Raw genomic sequence first — 6,000 nt, 5'->3', positions numbered from 1 at the left:
CTTCTTAGTTCTTTTTAACAAGATGATTTAAAAAAAAAATCTTAGCTTCTCATTGTCAATATAAGAAGTCTGTAAAATCTTTAAAATGTCTGTTTACTTCATGGGGCTGGGGATGTGGCTCAAGCGGTAGCGCGCTCGCCTGGTATGCCTACGGCCCGGGTTCGATCCTCAGCACCACATACCAACAAAGATGTTGTGTCCGCCGAGAACTAAAAAATAAATATTAAAAATTCTCTCTCTCTCTCTTTAAAAAAAATGTCTGTTTACTTCAGTACAATATAAACTCTATAGAACAGGAAAGTGGTCTCTTTTGTATCCCATTATTTCTGGAGCACCAGTGCACAGTAGGTATTTAAAATGATTACTGAATGAAGAAAGCCTGCCCTGCTGAGCCAAGCCTGGAAATCACCACCAGCTGGTGAGGGAGGCAGGCAGGTGCGACACTTTAGGACTGGCCTGGCCTCTTGGCCACCTAGAGCCAACAGGTAAGCAGCAAGATATGGCCAGGCTCTTGGCACAAGATGGTTCAACTTTCTTCAGGACACAATTGAGAATGGAATGAAACATACAAAAATGGCTAGGAAAAAAACAAACCATATTTTTGTTCTCTTCAAAAAGAGCCTTTCCTCTATGGAAAATATCTCAAGCAACTTCTATTTTACTTTCTATGATTGAAAATAGCCACTGCTTCCCACCAAGAATCACAAGAAAATCAATAAAACAGCCTGATTATCTATCTTGGAGCATCATTTGTTAGATTTATATAATTATTTTTTTTTTCTTTTAAGAGCTCAGATTTTGAACCAATGATTAAGATGGTCCTATGAGATGGAAAATGAAAATAAAATGTGTAAAAAATTAAACTTCTCTAGTGTAAATAATTCCAGAGATATGCTGGAGATTCATTTCTGAAGTTTAACCATTTGTAAAACAGACCTGTAAAAGTGACTGTCAATTTTCAGAAGTTTGAGTTCCCTATAGTGAATGCCATTAGAAAACATGAAGTATTATTATTGCAGGCAGGTTATGGACCATCTGCCAACAGCAGACACTGATCTTTTTATGTGAGCAGTAAGTTGAGTTGGGGAAGATATGGGAAGCCTCAGGCAGAATTATATGAAATCCTTTCCATCCTCAGCTTATTCATCAATAATTAACCTGGCAAATCTCGACCATGGTTGGAATAAAATTAAACACTCTCCAAATAGCTTCTGAAATGGCGAACAGTACAATTCTTACCCTATGGTTTGAGATAAAGACATCCAGCCCTATATGAAAATATAAATGAAAAACTGATAAGGATAATTTCTTACAGAATTATCTTATAAAATCAGAATAGTGAGAATTTTTTCATAGATTTTTTTATATTATCATTTTTTCACCTCTGGCTACATGGAATATTTAAACAAAGGGCTCACAGAAATTTAAGTGTGATAATGCACACCTGTAATCACAGTGGCTCAGGAGCCTAGGGCAAGAGGATTGCGAGTACAAAGTGCTGAAGTGAGGTGTTAAGCAAATCAGTGAGACCCTGTCTCTAAATAAAATACAAATTAGGGCTGGGGATGTGGCTCAGGGTTGAGTGCCCCTGAGTTCAAACCCAGGTACCTCACCACCAAAAAAAAAAAAAAAAAAAAGAAAGAAAGAAAGAAAAAAAGAAAGAAAGAAAGAAAGAAATTTAAATGACTTCTCTGAATCTCATTTTTTGGATTATAAAATGGACAAAATGGTCATATATAACAAGATTGTCAGAAGGACTATATGGGATAAAATATATAAAATTCTTAGCATAGAGACGTAGAAATATATTAAATATAATGCAATATTCAAGGATTAGAATTGCATCATTATAAGAGAGATTTCTTTAATCTCAATTAAATAATTCCCTCATTTTATAAATGTCCTACCCAAGATAAGTGAATGCAATTTTTGCATCATACACATTTTTAACCTGAAGACTTCTAACTAAATAATGCACTTATTGTCTGTTGGTTTGAGCATTCACTTTGTACACTAGATACTGATAGGATTCCAAGAGCAATAACCAAATTTTGCATCATTCGAAGAATTTAGTGCTGAAAAATTAAGCAAATTAAGCAAGACCATATGTAAATGTCAAATGAATAATAATATTCTTAAATAATAATGGACACTAATAGTAACCTGTAGAATAGGAAAAGGTCTTCTCATGGCAAATGCACTTTGAGCTTAACAAATGCATGGATTGAGAGAGGCAAAGAAACAATCCTGGCAGGTTGAGAAAAAGCAGAAATGGCTGTAGAGGTGAGAGAACAAGGCATGTTTGGGAATCAGTTAGGCACCTAGTTATACTCATTCTGCTAGCTTCGAAAAGATGATACATTCTATTAAAGGTAATTTCTCTTGTGAAGAAATACTTCCAAGCATCTTGTATTAGTTAACACTGACTACTTCTAAAAAAGATCAAGAAACAAAAATCTACTGTGGCTCAAACATAATATTTCTCCTCCTCATTGATTGTTATGGTTTAAATGTAGTATCCCCCAAAAGCTCACATGTGAGATAATGCAAGGTTTGTGGAGAAATGGTTGCATTATAGCCTTAACCTAATTAGTGAATTAATCCCTAGTGGGATTAACTTAATGGTAACTGGAGGCAGGTGGGATATCAATAGAGGAAGTGGTTCATTGGGGGGCATGGCTAAGGAGTATATATTTTGTATCTGGAGAGTGGAGTCCCTCTCTCTCTGCTTACTGATCATGATGTGAGCTGCTTCCATCTGCCACACTCTTCTCTCATGATGTTCTGCTTTACCTAGAGCCCCAAGGAATGGAGCCTGTTGTCTAGGGTTTGAGATCTCTGAAACTCTGAGCCCTCAAATAAACTTTTCCTCTTTGGCAGTTCTTCTGGTTGGGTCCTTTTAGTCATAGCAGTGAAAATTGACTAAAACTTTGACAGAACTGTTCAAGGAAGTCTTATTAGTCACCATAATGAAATACATGAGATAATTAACTTATAAAGAGAAAAGGTTTATTTTGGCTCATTGTTTTGAAGGTTCCAGTTCATGAACAATAGGTCCTGTTACTCTAGGCTAATGGTGAGAGCACATGAGAACAAAACTGCTCACCTCATGATCATGAAGTGAAAACGAGTAAGGAAGGGGCTGAGTTACTATAGTTCTCATTAAGGGCATACCCCCAATGACCTAAAGACCTCCCATTAGTACCCACCTTTTAAAGTTTATAATCATCTCCCAAAAAGTGCTATACTGGGGATGAAACCATTAACACAAGGGCCTTTGGGGGACATTTAAGATCCAAACTACAGCCTAAGGTGATCCTAGTAAAAGAAAGTAGAATTCCACACATAGTCAGTCACTCTTAGGGAACCTGCCCAACAGCTCTATTATCTTTAATCCATGGAACCATTAGAGTGGCCTGTTGATTCCATCCCTGTCTCAGAGGAGCACACACTAGAATTCTTTTGTGCCAGGCCTGAAAGTCACACATTTTTAAGAGGTGGAGTATGGTCATAAGGTCAAACATAATTCTAGAGCAAGTTGGACACTTGACCCAAACTGATGTTAGTGAGGAGTAAGCATCTTTCACCTAATATGGGATATGAATAATTAATTGAACCAGTCTCTGTTTATTTGACTAAAGGTGATCTTTTTTCATGTATCCAAAAAGCCCCTTAGTTTCAGTTTATCAGATCTGAGTGAACTTTCTTGTGCACATTATTCAGTAATATGCTATAGTGCCCTCTTCAATCTTCTAGAATGAAGTGATTAATTAATCTTCTCATTTAATTTACTCTACCCCTCTAGTACTATCACACAATTATCAAACACAGTGACCTGAACTGTACCCTATATTCAAAAAGCAGACATACCAATTTAAACAAGGTAATCTGTGCCTTCTACCTTTTTCTTCAAAAATTTCTCATGATAGCTTTTGACATAGCTTCAAATAAAAGTCTAGACTGCATCTCAGATGCCTTTTCCTTGTCTTTGGTCTTGTAATTCTGATATTTAAACTTGCTATCCTTTCAGAGCAGTGGTCCTAAACCTAATCTACATATTACAGTTATCTAGGGAGTTCTAGAAATATTTATGCTATCACCTCACCTCATGATTCTGGTTTAATTATCTTGAGGTGAGGCCCAGATAGCAACAATTTTCAAAATAGCTATAGATACATGTAATACACTGTTAGGAATTTAAGCACTGTAATATGAGCAATTTATAATTTTTTCCAATTACATTTTACACATCACTATTAAAAGTCATGTATTTTTTTTCTGCTTGCACAAAGACCTATGCAAGATAAAAATTTCCCAATGTTTTCTTCCATGAGCTTAGAATTAGTACATAGGAAACTATGGTGCTCCCGGAAAACCCATACAAACCTTGCACTTTAGCACATTCTGCTAGCTTTGAAAAGATGATACATTCTCTTAAAGGTAATTTCTTTTGTTTTGACTGAAACAGATATCAGATGGCTTTTTGTACTCTGGTTGCTATATTGCCTATGACTGTAATGTGTATTGACTTGGATATAAAGCTCTGCATTCTTTCAATGTCTTCACTGCCTTTTGTGATTCGTTGGTTTGATTGCACATGTTTTCCTGTTCTCACCTGGTTCACTGATATGTCTAGCCAGCAGGGGTCCCAATTGAGTCAGTGTGCTTTAAGGGGTTTTACTAAGGCCTCAGTTGAGATAGCTAAAGGACAAGATAGGCTGCTTGCTCTACCGTCTCACCAACTTGGGCTTTTTCAGAACATCGAGTTCTTAGGATACACAGAAGGCAAAACTGGAAGGCTAACCTGAGAAATTATATGATACTTCTCCCCATTTGCCCCCCTAGTTCAGGGGCAAAGAAATCAACCCTACCTCTTTTTTTTTCTTTGTTTTATTTAATTTTTTTTTTATTGGTTGTTCACAACATTACAAAGCTCTTGACATATCATATTTCATACATTAGATTGAAGTGGGTTATGAACTCCCAATTTTTACCCCAAATGCAGATTACAGAATCACGTCGGTTGATAGGAGGTGCAAAGAGTGGTGGATATGGGGAGTAGTGATTCATTGAGCACTAGTACTGTAACAATCTACCACACTCAGATAGTATATCTGATAGTTTACAAGTACATTCACACCTTTTTCTCATTGAATTGTCACAACCATGTAGAGAGGTAGAAGTATTATTTTCTCTATTTTTACAGCTCAGGAACCTCAAGATCTGAAAAGTCAATGACATATGTATCCAAATGGCAGAGATTGGCAGAGAGATGGCAGAGATCGGATTTAAAGTTGGACACTGTCAATCAAAAATCATCAAGAATAAGACCTGTACACATATCCCCATTTTCTATACAGTAGATTTCAAAGTTCATTTATAAATTGATAAATAATGCTTAATCATCTAAGATATAACATGACTTCTTAATATGTTTAAATTTATGAAATAAATACTTTAAAGTGACAGAAACAAATTTTATGACTATTTTATATACCGTAAGTATATAGGAACATAGTTTAAATATAGGTGACTTGTTCATTTGAATTATAGATTAACTTTGGAAGAGTATGAATGAGAGAAATTGAGGTTTCAGATGTCAGAATTTTAAATATATATTTCAAAGTTTTCTCTAAAACACCTTTATGATTTTTCTTTCAAAATTGAGAAGCCAGTTCATAATCAACTGTAATCTCACTGAATTTCCTACATTCTAGCTATAAATACCACTTTAGAGTTAACAAAAATGGCTGAGAGCAGCAATTCAGAAGCAGCTCAACCATCACAAAAAAAATGAAATGCGAACCTTAAGCCACTGCAGGTTCTTCCTTCACTGTATGAACACAATCCTCTATCATCTTCTGTTACAGAAGGAACATAAAAAAAGAACATATGTATATACACCATTATAAAAATTATAAGCTATGTTGTCTATATTTATATGCTTACAGATCCGTCATACACAAAATGTCATGTACTTTTAAACAAAGAATAAGATTC

This window comes from Urocitellus parryii, chromosome 3 (genome assembly GCF_045843805.1).
Source record: "Urocitellus parryii isolate mUroPar1 chromosome 3, mUroPar1.hap1, whole genome shotgun sequence".
Classification (NCBI taxonomy): Eukaryota; Metazoa; Chordata; class Mammalia; order Rodentia; family Sciuridae; genus Urocitellus; species Urocitellus parryii.
Note: the sequence above shows the minus strand (reverse complement) of the source record.